The sequence below is a fragment of the Hakea prostrata genome, chromosome 2 (genome assembly GCF_041222555.1).
Source record: "Hakea prostrata isolate BN-2017 chromosome 2, UWA_Hpros_2, whole genome shotgun sequence".
NCBI lineage: Eukaryota > Viridiplantae > Streptophyta > Magnoliopsida > Proteales > Proteaceae > Hakea > Hakea prostrata.
The window spans coordinates 28,971,375-28,990,928 of NC_142601.1; positions in this window are offsets into that span (position 1 = coordinate 28,971,375).

Here is a 19,554-nt window from a genome sequence, read left to right on the forward strand (position 1 = left end):
AAAACAGTGAGCTTCAATCCGAAACTCAGACTTCTGATTACTCAATTTCAATCCGGATTTCGAGTAATCTTGACCTAAGTCTCGAATTAAACACTCCCTAAGCCAAAAGGGTGAGAGAAAATTAACCATTACCATCAATAGATTACCCATAACCCTCCCCTTGATTGGATTAACCATCTCACGGAAGCAGGGTTCCGTTTACGATTATTCCATCTCAAGTAGATTAAAAAAAGAGAGTTAAAATATCCAAGGGGGTAATCACAAAGACGAGGGAAAAAGGTAATACTAATTTAACGGAAAAAGAGAGTAAAGAACGAAGGGTTAGTTCAATACCTCACACCAGAGAGTCAGAGAAGAAAAGAACTGATCTTCCAAGTCACTGTCAGTACTCCAGAGACTCTTTCGAATTTTCCCCGCAGCCATCTAACCTCCCAAATAAGCAACCACGAATAAAGTATTCGTTAATTAAACGGAGGTTGCCTTTTATAGAAGTCAGGGGGCAAAATAGGGCAAAATCCCCGAAAACAGATCGGGCGGTCGCTTGGGCCGGTCACTTACGTTGAGCGACCGCCACTAGTAACCGCCCCCATGTAATTTGCCATACAAGGGTGCTTTTACTAGGGGCTTGATACCCAAGGCCAACCCAGCCCTAAATAAGAGATGGGGGAGATCTTACCTCCATTCCGGACATCTCTGAACAACACCTGACTTCCAGAATTCTCAGCTCTAGCCAAGGCAGGCTCTTCAGATAAAGGATCCAGATCCATGGGTCCTGGGTATGGATCATGGGCTTCAATCTGAATACTCCACAAGTTCACCCGACTAGACCTTCAGGTTCTCAGACCTGGAATACGGATCTCGGGTTAGAAATATGGGGGGTATTACAATAAGTCTGAGAAGGTCTCACTCGGGTTTTAAACCGATGCCTTGTAGAAGGTCCACTCGGGTTTTAAACCGATGCCTTGACTTAAGGATTTCTGTAGAAATTCAATAAGTTTGAAAAGGTCCCACTCGGGTTTTAAACCAATGCCTTGTTGAAAGTCCCACAGGGGTTTTAAACCGATGCCTTATAGAAAGAAGGTCCCACACGGGTTTTAAACCGATGCCTTGTAGAAGGTCCCACACGGGTTTTAAACCGATGCCTTGTAGAAGGTCCCACACGGGTTTTAAACCGATGCCTTGTAGAAGGTCCCACATGGGTTTTAAACCGATGCCTTGTAGAAGGTCCCACACGGGTTTTAAACCGATGCCTTGTAGAAGGTCCCACACGGGTTTTAAACCGATGCCTTTTGATTTTGTCACTGGATCTGATCTGAGTATTGTGTGTTGCCCCCAATCAAAAGATGGTTTGTTGAAAACTGAGAATTGTATTGATTGGGTTGAACGTTGTTACATCATGATGAAACTGATAATCTTCTTTAAAGATAATATTTCTTCAGGTGTCTAGCATTCCATGAACGATCCAGCTCGTTGTTTGTTGTCATGTTCTTCAGCTTATATGCTCCTAAACCGACCAGTTTAGTTACCATATATGGGCCTTCCCATGAAGGGTCCAATTTCCTCTGGTGGCGTGGGTCTGAAGCTAAGGTATTCCTTAATACCAAGTCTCCCGCTCGATATCGACGACTCTTCACTCGGGAATTGTAATGTGACGCTACCCTTCTTTGATAATGCTGAGTTCCTGCTATAGCTTTTGCATGAACTTCATCTAATAATTCAAGGCTATCTAGCAATCCTTGTTCGTTTGCTTTTTCCTCGAACTCTCTTTCCCGCAGTGTTCCAGCAATTACTTCGACAGGTGCCAATGCTTCAGACCCGTAGGCAAGTTTAAAAGGAGTTTCTCCTATGGCAGTTTGAATCGTAGTTTGATAGGCCCACAGAACGCTGTGCAATTCTTCAACCCATAAAGCTTTATCAACTTCGAGTCTCTTCTTTATCCCGTCAAGTAGTGTTCGGTTCGTAACCTCCACTTGGCCATTGCTTTGGGGATATGCTACTGATGACATACTATGCCAATTAGATATGTATTGCAAAATTGTTCAAATTGTGGATTGTCGAATTGTGTGCCATGATTAGTTACAAGAATTTTTGGCATCCCGAACCGATATATGATGGACTCTAACACGAACTTCTCCACCCTTTTTTCAGTGATGGTCGCCAGAGCACTAGCTTCTACCCACTTGGTGAAGTAATCAATTGCTACTATTAGATATTCTCTTCCGCCGGCAGCTTTGGTGAATTTTCCCATGATATCGATTCCCCACATCGCGAAAGGGATGGGGTCTAGAATTGAAGTCAAGGTTTCAGCTGGCCTTTTTGATACCGTAGCATGGATCTGGCAATTTCTACATCGACGAACATATTCCATTGCAGCTTGTTGGAGCTTCGGCCAATACAAGCCGAGCCTCAAAATTTTGTGGGCCAGAGCTTGACCGCCCATATGAGCCCCACAAATTCCTTCATGAACCTCTGCTAGAGCTATTTCTGATCCTTTGGGACCCAAGCACCTCAAGAGGGGTCCAGCATAGGACCTTCGGTACAGCCTTCCACTCTGCATTATAAATCGTGCTGCCTGTACCTTGATTAACCTTGCTTCCTTCGGATCTTTCGGTAGCTTATCATCTCTGAGATACTCCACGATCGGGTCCATCCAACATCGTTTGGCTTCAATATAGGATATCTCCTTCTCCTGATTGCTTGGGAATGTTACTTCCTCAATATAGACCGAAGGGTCTAAATTCTTTTCCTTGGCATTAGCTAGTCTTGATAGCTTATCTTCCATTATATTTTCTTTTCTTGGGATCTGACATACTTTCAGATTCCGAATTATTTCTGCAATGCTTGCACAATCTCTTGATATTTTTGTAGTCAGGGTTCTCTGATGCCATAATCCCCTTGTACTTGATTGACAATAAGCTGCGAGTCACTAAAGATAGTTACCTCCGCTATTGCCAATGCTTTTGACAAGCGAAGTCCAGCTATTAGAGCCTCGTACTCCACCTCATTATTACTTGCTTCAAATATGAACCTTAACACATAATGAATAATAAAACCTACTGGGCTTTTCAAAAGAATCCCAGCCCCTGCTCCTTGTTTATTGCTCGAGCCGTCCACATATATCTCCCACATGGTCGAAATACTAGGCTCGACGATCTCCTCTATCGGTGCAGTAGTTTCTACTACAAAGTCGGCCAATGCTTGGGCCTTAATTGCCGTTCGAGGCTTAAAGCTTAATTGGAATTTGCTTAGCTCGACCGACCATGCCACCATTCTTCCAGACAAATCAGGTTTACGAATGTCACATCCACCCAGCCGGTACCCTACCTGGCATACCCGAGTGTGTGATCCACAGCCTCGAAGATCAAGTACCGAGGTAATCAACCTCCCACATAGACAATAACATAATCATGAACATAAATAATCAATGTACAAAGTGTTGTGACTAAAATATCCACTTCCGGTTTATACCGGTCTGACCAGGTTCAACCGGATTCAGCTAATGAGACAAATGAATTTAAGGGACCACCCAAAGGTTAAACAAAGGCTTAATCATAGCCATCCGATCTATACTTTCCATCCAACGGTCATCAGTGACAAGAGCCAACGTATTAAAGCCTATAAATAGAGCCAAGATTCTCATGAAAGGTAAGCTCATTCAAATATTCACTCTTCTCGCTCATTTCCATTAAAGCTCTCTGAGAGCTCTACTTCTAATCAATTACTTACTAGATTGTCGGAGACGGGTCGATAAAGACGATCGGCTCCGTTTCTCACTGATGTTCTATTTTTCAGGAGCGAGAGGTTGATTGACTGAAGAGCAAGCCAGATCGATCCAGATCTGAGTGATTTGGTGCGAAGATTGCGGTTCAAAGCCTCCAGCAATTTTAGCACCAACACAAAGTATAATCCAAAAGATCCAAATAAGGAAAGAATAAATCATATATCACCAGAGTACAAAAGACAATCAGAATGTCTAAATCAATAAAGTAAAGTGAGGCGGAATCCCACTCTACAACCAGCGGAAAAGTAGTTTTAAAAAGAAAAGGAAAAGTAATGAAAACTAATCCCAGTAGCAGGTACAATAAGTAACTAAATTGTTCTCAATCTTATAGACAACATCTCTATAAGTATAAATCTCAAAAATGGCGCAAGGGCGCTTCCACTCTATGGTCGGACTAAGCATCGTACGCAGCATAACCACCCGCAAAATCTTCAGTGTAATTGTCGTAACCGCAATCACCTTCCTGGAGATATGCCTCTTCTCCTTGCGCTTCTTCATACAAGCAGTCATGATACTCAGAACCTATAGAGAAATCTAACAATACATTGCATAAAAGGAATGAGTTTCAAAGAAACCCAGTAAGGCAGTTAATCCATAACAACATAAATGGCAGTATTTCAAAGCAAAGTAAAATGCTATATGATATGAAACACATGATGCAATATGATTCTAACTCTATGTATGCTGGTCTCTATTGGCAGACATGCCTTAAGTCATAGCACCGTAGTTCTTTAAGAAGGTCTCATCTCATCACACAACGCCTTTTGGTAGTGGGTCCGGCATCCCTCGGGACATTCCATGGCTGGGGGTTAAGTCACCACTCTCTCACATCACCATTGGTCTAACTACTAGCGCATGTCAGGGTCAAAGCCTAGCCAAATGCAAGTCTCCTACTTAGTTACATCAAGTCAGATCCAGATACGTCCATTCCTCGCCCCTGGCGATCCTTTCCAGTATCCTTCACACTAGAGTCCTCATAGTCACTCATTAACCCTATAGGTCATCCACATATGGTAAACGGGAAGCTCTCATGTCCCCTCACGGGTTGGTTACCGGTCTTAAGCGCCCGTGAGCCCAAGTCTATCCATCCATATGCAACCCTACCGATAAATGGTCCCCACAATGTGATTCTTGTCCTCTCACGGGTTGGTTACCGGTCTTGAGCGCCCATGAATCCCCATTGCTACCACGGGTCGTTCGGTCTCAATACCCTTCTGATTAGGGTCTGACATAATGGGACATCCTAGCCAAACACTACTAGATAGTCCTAAATATGTCATCCAACAGTTTAGGAAGGTGTCCAAAGGGATCTCCCCCCCCCACCCGGAAAAGGGGGGGGGGGAACCTATAAAAAAAAAATAAAAAAAAACAAAAAAAAAAAAAAAAAAAAAAAAAAAAAATAAAAAAAAAAAAAAAAAAAAAAAAAGAAAAATAAGAAAGAAAAAAAAAAAAAAAAAAAAAAAAAAAAAAAAAAAAAAAAAAGAAGGAAGGGAAGAAAAGAAAAAAAAAAAAAAAATAAAAAAAAAAAAAAAAAAAAAGAAAAAAAAAGAAAAAAAAAAGAAAAGAAGAAAAAAAAAACACAACCAAATAAAAAAAAGGGGGGAGAAAGAGGGAAGGGAAGGAAGAAAGAGAGAAAAAGAAAAAAAAAAATACGGAGAAATTATGATCAAACCGGGTTCATACCTGGTTCGACCCTCGACCCCGGTCGAGACAGAGGGAACCGACTCGCTCCCGAGCGAACCGGATCCGGAAGATGGCTTGCTGAAGAAGAAAACTGATTCAGCTACAAGCATGCCCTAATCCTACTTATGGATTAGGGTAATTACCCTAATGATGGCAGACTCGAATTGACGGCTGCGGCTAATCATTATCGAAGGGATAATCATCGCATAACCTAAAGAGTTATCTCAGGAGTCCTCTACTAGTCCAAACTAGTAGAAGTCTGTTGCTCAACGGATCTATCTGCTAAGATCCAACGACTACCCGAAGAAGGCTCAAGTGCATCCAACGAAGGAGATTCGAAGGTACACTCTATATAAACCTCACTACCATACGAGGTGAGGAGGATCAAAAACACACAATCTGAGACTCAGGTTCAGATACATACTGATAGACTTAAACTATCAGCGGCTTACGATCTAGATCACCTTTCCCAGTTCTTCATTCCTTAGCTCTGTACTTCTAGCAGAGCCGTTTGTGATTAAGTTCATCAACTGACTTAGCCTTCGGAGGTGGACTCCCGACCCCCGCGGTCGGGCCACATCTGACGCTTTCGTTTTGCAGGTCATCACGAGGAGATCTAAGGGCTGAGCAGATTTTGGACGCATCATTTGGCGCCGTCTGTGGGAAAGACTTGAAAAGCCATGGTGACTAGATCAGCAGCCGCTGCACAGCGCAATTCCGGTGTTCAGATCCCTGGAGCGAATAATCCAGATATTCCCCAGGGAAGCCAAAATCCTATCGAGGTAGATGATGGTCAGGGAGGACGTAATCCTCCTGATACACTCCAAGATCAATTGGATCAGGTAAAGATTCAACTCTTGGAGGTGAGCCAAGCACTCCGCATGCTCACCAGACGAGTGGTTTTACCACAAGAACCTGATCAACGCGATTCAGGGAGACGTGCATTGCCACGTGATCAAAGATTGGCTGAAGACCGGAATATCGGTCAGAATTTTCGTGAAGGAGACCGAGGACCTAGGAGGATTGATGATCAACCTAGGCGAGACGATCGGTTCGACAGACCGCAAGAGAGTACAACTGATTCAAATACAAGGTTGGATACAGGGGTAAGAACTCACTCACCAACTGTCAGAAGAACCGTTCGCGATGATCGAGCAGTTCGCGACGAGCGGAATGTTCGGGAAGGACGGGCTGTTCGTGATGATCGGATAGCACGGGATGATCGTGTTAATCGAGGTCGTGATCATATTGCTGAAGATCACCCGACCCAGATTGGTCAGGAATTGGCCAACATCAATGAGAAATTAGGGCAGTTGGCTAAGGGCAGGATTGTTGAGGATATTTACTCAGTCATTCGGAAGACCCCCTTTGCCGAGCCAATTGCGGGATATCAGTTTCCCCATAACTTCCGTTTGCCTACCTTTTCTACATTCGATGGCTCCGGAGATCCAACAGCTCACATCGGCTATTACCAACAGACCATGGCAGTTTCAGGTAATTCTGATGAAATTTTATGCAGGGTTTTTGGTTCATCTCTAGCTGGAGCAGCACAAAAGTGGTTTTCAAACCTCCCCTCTGGAAGGATCGTAAACTTTGATGAATTGGCGCGCAAATTCATAGGGCGATTCGAGTGGAATACGAGGTCAAGAAAACGGAAGAAACCTTGTTTACTGTCAGACAAGGAAAGAACGAATCAATCAGAGAGTTTCTGAAAAGATTCAACAAAGTAACGATGGAGATAGAAAATTTGGATGAGCAAGTAGCCAAAACTGCTCTATTCACGGGACTCACTAATCGGAAACTCCTGGAGTTATTACTACAGGATATGCCTGCGACTTATGCTGAGTTGGTACAGAGATGCCAGAAGCAGGCTGAAGTCATGGAGATTCTAGATGCGCGCCAAGGAGATAATAAAGTCTCCAATAAGGAACAGAAGGCTCCTGAGCAGAAGCAGAAGCCAAAGAAAAATGTCCGTGATCGGGTTGGAAAATCTCAGGCTTGGCGCCAAAGGTCTCCCGGTAAAAGTGAGTACACTCCATTGAATGTTCCTCGGGCTGATATTTTAAATATCATCAAAAGAAAAAATATCTTGAAGTGGCCGCCTAAAATTCTTTTGAAACCCGGAGAGCAGCAGGATCGAGAAAAGTATTGCCGATTCCACAAGGACTATGGTCATTATACTAATGACTGTCATCATCTGAAAGCAGATATTGAGAGATTAATATCTCAGGGACATTTGTCCAGTTTTGTTAGCAGAAGGAGGGAGGAGCCACGTGAGCCACGTGCGGCTGCTCCTAAAAGGGATCGTTCGGTTAGTTCGGAACGATCAAGGGAGGCCCCGAAGTCTAAGAAGGGCAAGGAGGTGATTGAAGCTACTCGGTCACCGATCCTTACCATCTTCGGGGGACCAGAGCCCGAATCACTCCGGAGTCTGAAAACAAAATCCAAATTTGTTGGAACCGGAGAGACGCAGAAGCGAAAAGAAGCTGAATGGTGAAGATTCTATCACCTTTAGCGAGGAGGACGAAAGAGATGTTTGTTTACCTCATGATGATGCCATAGTCATCAAGGTAGAGATTGCACGTCGGGAAGTGCATAGAGTTTTGGTTGATACAGGGTCTGCAGCTGACCTAATTTCTTACGAAGTGTATCAAAAATTGAAGGTGGATCAGGACTTGATGAAACCTTCATCCACACATCTATATGGTTTTGCAGGGTCATCTGCGGTGGCGGAAGGATCGGTCCAGTTGGACTTATCTATTGGAAGTTTTCCTAAGGAAACAACCGTCCGAATCAATTTTTTGGTGGTTCGGGAACTGCCAGCTTATAATATGATCCTCGGGCGACCATCTTTATCCAAGATAGGTGCTATTGTTTCGACAAAACACTTGAAGATAAAATTCCCGACTGATATGGGAATTGGTCAAGTCTCCTCTGACCAGAGGATCTCTCGGCAATGTTACGTTGCCTATTTAAAAGACAAGGAGGGCCCGAGGAAGGTAACTGCCCTACCTATAGAAGTTCGAGACGATCGGGAAGAGGCAGAGATGCAAAGACCCGAACCAGTGGAGAAGCTGGAACAAATCCAGCTGTGTACCGAGGATGAGAAAAAGATTACTTATATCGGGTCTGAACAGCTGGAGGAATTTAAAGATAAGTTGAAGTTATTTCTTCAACAGAATAAAGATGTATTTGCATGGTCTGCTGAAGACATGCCAGGAATCGATCGGGCTGTCGCAGAGCATAAACTCTGGATAGATCCTAAGGCGAAACCAGTGATACAGAAAAGGAGAAATTTCTCCATTGAAAAATATGAAGCCGTTCGTAGCGAAGTTGAAAAACTCAAGAATTCTGGTTTCATAGAACCAATTGAATGCCCAACTTGGTTGGCCAACGTGGTAATGGTAAAAAAGGCGAATGGGAAGTGGAGGATGTGTACAGACTACACAGATCTTAACAAGGCTTGCCCTAAAGATTGCTATCCGTTGCCTCGGATTGACCTCTTGATAGATGCGACTGCAGGATATGAAACTTTAAGTTTCATGGATGCCTACTCAGGGTATAATCAGATCCTTATGAATAAGGAGGATGAGAAGTTTACGGCTTTCATGACTGATCGTGAAAGCTATTATTATAAGGTCATGCCTTTTGGCCTGAAGAACGCGGGAGCAACATATCAGAGGGCCGTCAACAAGATTTTCAAAGAGCTGATAGGAAAGAATGTTGAAGCTTATGTTGACGACATGCTAGTGAAAAGCTTTACAAAAGCAAATCATATTGCAGATTTGACTGAGGTATTCTCAGTACTGCGAAAGTATCAAATGAAGCTAAACCCAGAAAAGTGCGCCTTTGGAGTCTCCTCGGGCAAATTTTTGGGCTTCATGGTATCACAGAGGGGAATTGAGGCTAATCCTGCCAAAATACAAGCTCTGGTTGATATGGAGGCTCCCAAAACTGTTCGTGATGTGCAGTGTTTAACAGGGAGAGTTGCTGCTTTGAATCGATTCATCTCCAAGTCTGGAGAAAAATGTTTGCCTTTCTTCAAGGCACTTAAAGACTTGAAGGGCAGCAAGGAAGCAAAATGGACTGAAGAGTGCCAGAAAGCTTTCGAGGAGTTAAAAGAAGCACTTGGACAACCACCGATCTTGTCCAGACCAGAGAAGGGGGAAATATTACAGCTATATCTAGCGACGTCCCTTTCAGCGGTCAGTGCGGTACTTGTTCGTGAAAAAGATAAAAAACAGTGGCCGATCTACTATGTAAGCCACGTGTTGCTAGATGCGGAGACAAGATATTCGCAGATTGAGAAGCAGGCTCTGGCTCTCATGATGGCCGCCAGGAAGCTAAGGCCATATTTTCAGGCTCATCCAATTGAGGTATTTACAACTTTTCCTCTTAGTAAAGTTCTTAATAAACCTGATTTGTCTGGAAGGATGGTGTCCTGGTCAATTGAACTCAGTGAGTTCCAAGTGAGTTTTAAGCCCAGAACTGCAATCAAGGCTCAGGCATTAGCCGATTTTGTAGTAGAAACTACTGCACCGGTGGAACCCACCATCGAGGATCCCATTATACCAACCACTTGGGAGGTATATGTGGATGGTTCGAGTAATAAAGATGGAGCAGGAGCTGGAATTCTATTAAAAAGTCCAGCAGGATTTATTATTCGATATGCTTTGAGATTTGCATTTGAAGCAAGTAATAACGAAGCAGAATATGAGGCTCTGATAGCTGGACTTCGGTTGTCAAAAGCATTGTCTATTGCAGATGTTACTATTTATAGTGACTCTCAACTTATAGTCAACCAAGTCCAGGGGGAGTATGGTATTAAAGAACCTCGCTTGCAGAAATATCAAGAGATAGTGCAGGCATTTCAAAACCAATTTCGGAATTTGAAGATATCTCAGATTTCGAGGAATGAAAATTCAGTGGCAGATGAGCTATCCCGACTAGCCAATGCCAAAGAAAAGAATCTAGACCCTTCGGTCTATATTGAAGAAATAACTTTTCCAAGTTATCATGAGAAAGAAATTTCTTATATTGAAGCAGAGCGTTGCTGGATGGATCCGATAATCGAGTATCTGAGAGATGATAAATTACCTGAGGATCCGAAAGAGGCAAAGTTGATCAAGATTCGATCAGCTAGATTTGTCATTCAGAATGGGAGACTATACAAAAGATCTTATTCTGGACCCCTTATGAGATGTATAGGCCCCGAAGGAGCAAAATCAGCTTTGGCTGAGGTGCATGAAGGAATTTGTGGAGCTCACATGGGTGGACGAGCCCTGGCTCACAAAATTTTGAGACTTGGGTTATATTGGCCTAAGGTCCAAGAGGCTGCTATGGAATATGTTCGTCGGTGTGGTAACTGTCAAATTCATGCTACAGTATCGAAGCGCCCGGCGGAAACCATGACTTCAATTCTAGATCCCATTCCCTTTGCAATGTGGGGAATTGATATCATGGGCAAATTCACCAAGGCGTCAGGCGGACGGGAATATCTGATAGTAGCAATTGATTACTTCACGAAATGGGTTGAAGCCAGTGCACTGGCAGCAATTACTGAGAAAAAAGTGGAGAAATTCGTGCTTGAATCAATCATATATCGCTTTGGGATTCCAAAGATTATCGTCACTGACCATGGTACTCAGTTCGATTGTCCGCAATTTGAGCAATTTTGCGGAACATATATGATCGAGCATCGTATGTCCTCAGTGGCATACCCCCAGAGCAATGGACAGGTAGAGGTTACTAACCGAACGCTACTGGAAGGAATAAAGAGAAGACTCGAAGCTGACAAAGCTTCTTGGGTCGAAGAACTTCATAATGTATTGTGGGCCTATAGAACTACGGTTCGAACACCCACAGGAGAAACTCCATTCAGGTTGGCATATGGATCCGAAGCATTGGCACTAGTGGAGATAATGGCGGGGACATTACGGGATCGTGAGTTCGAGGAAAAAGCAAATGAACAAGGACTGCTTGATAGTCTTGATCTGTTGGACGAAGTTCGGGCAAAGGCAATAGCACGAACTCAACATTATCAAAGAAGGATAGCGTCTCATTATAATACTCGAGTGAAGAATCGTCGGTACTTAGCCGGAGATTTGGTGTTGAGAAACACCCTAGCTTCCGACCCGCGTCACCAAAGAAAATTGGACCCTTCCTGGGAAGGACCTTATATGGTTGTAAAACCAGTTGGTTCAGGAGCTTATAGGCTGAAGAACATCAACACTCAGAAAGAGTTGGATCGTCGTGGAATGCCGGGCATCTCAAAAAGTTTTATCCTTGATGATGATTTCAATTTTGTTCGCGATGTAATCATTTTCAACTCAATCAATGCAATTTTTGGCTTTCAACAAACTATCTTTTGATTGGGGGGCATCATACACCACATTCAAGAACAAGATCCAACTATAAGGCATCGGTTTAAAACCCGAGTGAGTTCCTTCTAAGACTTATTGTATTTCTCCGGAAATCCTTAAGTAAAGGCATCGGTTTAAAACCCGAGTGAGTTCCTTCTAAGACTTATTGTATTTCTCCGGAAATCCTTAAGTAAAGGCATCGGTTTAAAACCCGAGTGAGTTCCTTCTCCGGACTTATTGTATTTCTCCGGAAATCTTTAAGTACAGGCATTGTTTCAAACAACTAAGACCTAATTCAACAGCGATTCAAGTGGCTAGCAAAGTTCAAGATGAAGTTAATTTCTTATTTCTTCAAAAGATCGAAAGAGGCTAGTATCAAAACAATTACAAGAGCTGGATACAATCTTCGGTCAAAAAAGAAAGTCATCATCGGTGACTGTTAAGAAGTTATACAAGATCGACACGACTTTGCTAGAACAAACATATGAGTCAACCATTGGTGTGGATTCAAGGAAAAGAAGAGGAGAAATGAGGATTACAAAAAATATTTTGGTATGCATAAAATCCTCCGCAATTTCATACTCTTTGTCCAGCTTGTCCAGGAGAAGTATGGTCCTCGACCAAACTTGCATTCAAGACGAGCTCGTCATAATTGACTTCTTCCAGGGGAGAATAAACAGGAGAATCTTCCAGATAATGCATAATATCTGGATCGGAAGGTGGAGGATCAATCTTATCTTTGGTCCAGTCGGGAGGAGGAATACCCAGGTTGGTAAATACTTCAGGATGGCAAACAACACTGTAGGGAGTCGTATCAAAATGAGGATCTTTCCTTAATATTGATTCCCATACTTCGTTCTCACCATCCCGGTACGCCTGCAAGTTATAAGCATTCAGCATATCAACAAAGGGCTTACTGTGTAAATACTTGAAGACGCAGGCTCTGCGAACATCAGTTGGAAGGGATTCGGGCAAAGGAACGACAGCTTGCCTTTGAGGTAACGTTTCAGATCCTTTGGCTCCTGACTTTCCAACTGCTCGCTCCAGTTGCCGGATCTTCTCCCTGGCATCATCCAAGTCCGACTGAAGACGACCGATCATCGAATTCTTTTCTCCTACAACCTCCCAAGCTAGTTTCCGAAGGCGAGCAATCTCAGCATCTTTAGCTTCAGAGACTTCCCGAAGCCTGGAAACTTCATTGCTCAACCTACTGAGCCTAGAAACTGCTTCCACTTGGTTGTGGAAGTTACCAGTAAGACTCCTGCAAACAACTTCCGAGTTAAAAAGGAGCAGAAGAGAAATTTTCAGAATCGAAAGATAATGAAGAAAGACTTACATCACCAGTGACTTCGTAAAGACTTCATCTGGAAGTTTGGAAAGAACTGCGCTCTCAGAAGTCATTCGAGCAGCAGTACACCATTCCAACGCTCTATCAAACTCGTTTGACACTAATTCAGGCGAAGGATGAGAAGGATGAGCTACATCAAGAGAAGGATGAGCTGCATCACCTGTCACCCGACGGCGCTTCCTGGTGGCAAAATCCTCCAACTCGGAAGGAGAGGAGGAGGATGCCAAACAAGCACTGGAGTTGGAAATAGGAGCAGCGCCTGCTGGGACCACACCTTCATCAGACGCCAACATAGTTGCCTCAGATGCCCGAAGAGTCTCCTTCGGGGGTGCACCAACGGTCTCTCGCGAGGGCGGGGGCGTGCGCGCGCCATCAACAACGGAGTGATCAAGATCTTCCTGGGAAAGACGAGCGATCACTTCGGGCAAAAGAGGCGTACGGGCGGCATCAATAGAAACTGTGGGAATCTGACTTGAAGATTCACCAACAACAGTCGCCTTACGCTTGGAGGATTCACTAGCTGAAACCACCTCACTGGCCCCAACCACCAGCCGACGGAACGATTTTCTTGCTAGATTTCGCTCTGATAAAGTTCGGGTTGATCTTGGGAGCCACTATGCAAAAAGAAAAGCCGTATCAGTACAGAAATCCAACGACGACACAAAAAAAAAGGAAAACCCTAGTTCTCTATCACTTCTGACAAACCCGATTAACTAAACCCCAAGTATTACTACTGTGCAGTTTACTCAGGGGGGAAGTGGGGAAAGAGATGAGTAATCAAAAACAAAAACTCACTTGTTCAGAAGTTGATAGAGCTATTGTTGGAGTACGAGGAATACGGGAGCAGGCAGAAGGACGGAATGTCGCTTTAGCACTTTAGCAAATCTAACTTGCAGATAGCAGGATAGATGGAGAGTACCCACGAAGGCTTTAAATAGCCTCAGGTATTAAGACGACGGTTGAAAGCTAAGGACAACCAACGACCCAGATCGAAATGACGCTTCGAAATCCGCAGAAAGCAAGATCAACGGTCGGAGGGATGCCACATGGAAACATGTGGAAGCGAGCACCCGATGCAGAGATACCTCCAATCGTCGCACCGCCATTATAATAATGGGTGTATTTCCGATTCATTGGAAACGGTGAATGGTGTACAAAAGCAAGAAAACGTTTGGACTTCGCAGAAGGGAAACGTGTGGACTTTGCAATAAATGAAGTAGTGGGGAAGATTAATGCATCTTTCCGAAACGCATCTTCACAATATTTCTACAAGATTATTATTCGGCGAGGAATGTAAAGTTAAGTGATAAGTTTTATCATTTATACTTTGATATTCAAGGCAAGATTTCGGCAGGAGACAGGGAAATGGAAAGGCCAACATGAAAAAGAAATGTCTATTCATTAACAAGGAGGTCAATCTTTACAAAGAAACAAAAGATAACTCCCTAAGCCTCTTCTTCATTGTTGCCCGAGGGACCCTGGTCGGGAGGACTTTTCTCAGGATCTTGAGAAGAGCCTTCCTCAAGAATGACATTGGCTGAGTCCTCTACAGCAACAACTTGAGACTCGGCTTGTGATTTCTCCTCTGGAAGCGCCGGCTCGTCAGCCAGGTATGCCTCATATTGAGGGTCAGCTGGAAAAGGATCATCTTCTTCCCGAGCCCAGTCTGGGAGATCCATGCCAACTTTCCCGAAGACCTCTTTATGGCACACCTCACGAAAGGGAGCAGTATCGAAGGAAGGGATTGATGCGAGAATTCGCTCCCAAAGGTCATTCTGCCCCAAGCGATAAGCTTGAATGTTGTAGGCACCTAGCAGCTCGGAGAAAGGTACGCTGTTCAGGTATTTCCGAACACACTCCTTCCGAAGCTCTGGCTTTATATGCTCGGGCTTGCTAGGGATCGCCAACTTCAGATATTCTTCATTCTCCCTACATCGGAATTCAAGCCTATCACCGAACAACGTGGCAGCTGCTTTTTGCTTCCTGGCCTCGCGCTCAACAACAGCGGCACGAATCTTCGAAGCATCGAGGGCCTCCTTGAGGGAGATTACTTCTTCCTCATGCTTTTTCTGCAGCTCCTCAGCAGCTGCAGTAAGCCGGTTTATCTCAGAATTGGCCTTGGCCAAATTCTCTTCACAGGTTTGCAGCAAGGCTGGTGTGGCCAACCCGGCTCAATGCTTCCATGTGTTGATAGAAGCTCAACACAGCATTCCTGGGAAGGCGGAAAATATTATGAGAAGTCATAACAAATTATGAAAAAATAAGTAAGCGAGAAGACCGGTACCTTGTGGATTGACTAACAAGGGAAATGTCATCCAGGGCTTCAAATTCCTGGCGGTCAGAAGGAGCAAGACTGAGGGAGCTCCACTCTGCAGCTTTCTCAGGATCCCGAGTCACCCTGTCGGTCAACTTCGGGGTCCACTGGGGGGGTGAAGACCTCCTCACAATCCGTTGAAGCTTTGGATTTTTTATGGGAGGAAGCATCAATTGTGTCATGCCTCCTTTTGGTTCGGGCGGAGGAGGAGACATTAGACCTCTCCACCATTGGCTTCTTCCCTTTACCCGAAGCATCAGCCACGGGCCTGATATTCCTGATACCCTTGTAAGAGGGGTCGGGAGAGGGGACAAAAGCCTCTTGATCTATGGTCAAGGCTCTGGGTGATCGTTGCTCGGCTGTCACAACGGCCCTAGCGGCCTTCGCTCGCAGGTTCTCAGGGTTCATTCTTGGAGGCACTGCAAAGAAGAACAAGGGTCAGAATTAAAGACATATCACTTCAGTAAAATTAAAGGATGATGGTTAGAAGCTCACAATGAGCCAAGCCCCAGTACTGAAGAATGGAGTTATACTCCACCTCAAATCCATGTATTTCTTGATACCATGGAATGGATTTGATCTTCCTGACGGCCGCCTCGTCTTCTCTGGATAAGGGGAGGCCTCGGTTATTCTCGGAAGAAGAAGTACACCGCCTCCAGGCGGTTGGGAAGTTAAGATCCGATGGAGGCGCTCGACAGAAAAAGTATCGTTCGCGCCATCTTTTGTGGTTAGAAGGGCAAGTTCCTTTGGCAAGGATGCTGCCCCTCCAATCAAGTTCAGCCTTATTGCGTTTGGACAGAAAAACCCATCCGGGAGGATGAGAGATAGAAAGAACATGAAAATGTACAAAGAGAGAAAGAGATGGCGTAATGCCAAGTTCAAAACACAAACCCAAGAAGCCGACGATGAGACGCCAGCTATTGGGAAGGAGCATTCCGGGACAAATGTCCCAATGATTCAGAACTGCGGAGAACAAAGGATTAAAAAAGGGAAAGCGAACCCCGCTTTCCAGTGCATCTATGTACAGAGAAAATTCACCCGAAAGGGTTGAATCAACCCTCTCATCAGAAAGGGGAGCCCTAACCTGATAAGAGGAAGGAAAATCAAAATCTTGGATGGTCTGAAAGAAGGGTTTCTCATTATAAATGGAGGGAACAGAGCCAGGTCCACCATCGGACCTGGAAGTTTGAGGCTGCCTAGAAGACTCGACAATCTTGGAAGATCCAGACTCGAGGAAGGCAGGAGGAGTTTCGGTTTTTCTCTCTAAACCTTTTTGAGAAACTTCAGCAAACTCGCGCCAAAGGACAGTTAGGGTTTTGTTATCACTATCCGACTGTTCGGAAGCAGGAGAAGCAAAAGCCTCACTACTATTACCAACACTGGGTACCAGAGAAGCCCCATTGTCCGCCATTACTTGTTTCAGTAAACTACAAAAAGAAAAAGACCAGTAAACTTACTGATTCAGTGAGGCAGAAGCTTGAGAGCAAGAAGGCGCGAAGCAGACAACAAAGGTTCAAATTCTAGACAGGAAGAATGAAACCTACGAAGACAACGAACCGCTTTTAAAACACCCGCACGAGTGTTCGGGAATCTGAACGATCGAGATTGATTCAAAATCAACGACCAAGATTGAAAGACGTTTTGAAAGTTTGAACTCTCGAATCCGAAACAGGCTTTCGGAAACCGTCGCTTGGATTATGTGAGCCACGACAGATCGACTGCAAGGTGACACGTGGCCTTACCCTCACAACGCTCGAGGAAAAGTGACCACCGCATTAAGTGTGATATGACATTTAATGGAGCACGCAGAGTCTATCGCCTGATGAAGAACCCAGTTAAAAACCAAGCCCTCGGGATCGACTGAATGCTTGGTCTGGGGGGCTCGTGATACGGAGAAATTATGATCAAACTGGGTTTGTACCTGGTTCGACCCTCGACCCCGGTCGAGACAGAGGGAACCAACTCGTTCCCGAGCGAACCGGATCCAGAAGATGGCTTGCTGAAGAAGAAAACTGATTCAGCTACAAGCACACCCTAATCCTACTTATGGATTAGGGTAATTACCCTAATGATGGCAGACTCGAATTGACGGCTGCGGCTAATCATTATCGAAGGGATAATCATCGCATAACCTAAAGAGTTATTCTCAGAGTCCTCTACTAGTCCAAACTAGTAGAAGTCTGTTGCTCAACGGATCTATCTGCTAAGATCCAACGACTACCCGAAGAAGGCTCAAGTGCATCCAATGAAGGAGATTCGAAGGTACACTCTATATAAACCTCACTACCATACGAGGTGAGGAGGATCGAAAACACACAATCTGAGACTCAGGTTCAGATACATACTGATAGACTTAAACTATCAGCGGCTTATGATCTAGATCACCTTTCCCAGTTCTTCATTCCTTAGCTCTGTACTTCTAGCAGAGCCATTTGTGATTAAGTTCATCAATTGACTTAGCCTTCGGAGGTGGACTCCCGACCCCCGCGGTCGGGCCACATCTGACGCTTTCGTTTTGCAGGTCATCACGAGGAGATCTAAGGGGGGGGGGGTTTTGGGGGCAAAAAAAAAAAAAAAAGAAAGAAACCAAAAAGAAAAAAAAAAAAAAAAAAAAAAAAAAAACCAAATATGAGGTTGTTGTACTCATTAGTCGATTGGATTGGTCTACTGCCTCAATCGACCAATGAGTAGACCAACAGAGACAGTGGCCTTCAAAAATCAAAGTTTTAGAATATGAAACCGAATTTGGTGGTTCAAAAGGGTACTAAACAAGGGGGAAACTACAATGACAGTATACTAGTATATAGAGGACTCCAAAACACTAATCAAATCAAGTCTTCAAGTTACAAATTAGGAAACAAAAAGTTACCATAATTAGATCAATCATGGTTCTTGAAGAGTTCTTAGTAAAAATCATGGACAAGAACAATAGGATGATGGATTACTAATATGACAAAGGATTCATGAATAACATGCATAGATTCTCAAGAGAAATAGAGCTAAGGCTGAAGAACATCAATCTAAATAAGGAAAGAGAATGAATACAAGTTTTCCTTCAAAAGCGAGTGATGATCTTGATGAAAATCATCTACCAAGCTTTAGATCCTTAGGAAAAGAGAGGGAATGAGTAAAGAGATAGTTGCAACAGAGATACAACATCATCTCTATTGTCCTCAATCAGAAAAGGAAAGAAAAATAATGGAGAATCAAAGATGAAACATAGAAGAGGATGATCACTCTTTTTGTGTACAAGAACGAGATTTGACGAAGATCCGTCAAGATAATCACCAAGGATGCAAGGGAGATGACTTGCAGAGGGCTCTGGTACGTTCCAAAGAGTTTGGAGGCAGAAAATACGAAGTAGACTCGAGATTGGACTTAAATAGAGCAAGCAAAGACCTAATTAGCAAAATCAGATCCCATTGGTCGATTGAATTGGTCGACCAATCAGAACAGCAAATCAAAAACAGGGAATTGAAGGCTCAGATCAAATCCAAACATAAAGGGGTTTTGCATGCACACCATGTGACTTACCTAGTAGGTAGAAATGCCTTCAAACCATGACAGAGAGCACTCCAAGTCCATCAACTAATTCCATCTTCATTAGGGTGCAATTTTCATAAATGGAACACTGACATCAACACTCATGGATTCTAAGCCAGCCACCAAGTCTTCCATTGGGATGGCCCATAACTGACTTCTTGCTTTACTTCGGGTTGTCGGACCTACAAACAATAGGGTTTCCGGGTCAAGGTTAGGGCTGGGGTTCACAACGAAGACTTTACTAAGAGGAAAAGTAGTAAATACCTCGATTGGATGTGCCTGAAAGTATGGCTGTAGCTTTCTGGCTGCTATCATAAGAGCCAAAGCCTGCTTTTCGATCTGGGAATATTGCGTTTCCGCGTCGAGTAGTACGTGGCTGACATAATAGATTGGCCACTGTTTTTTGTCTTTTTCCCGAACGAGTACTGCACTTACCGCCGAGGGGGATGTTGCCAAATATAGTTGCAAAATTTCTCCCTTCTTTGGTCGGGACAGGAGTGGTGGTCTTCCCGGTGTTTCCTTC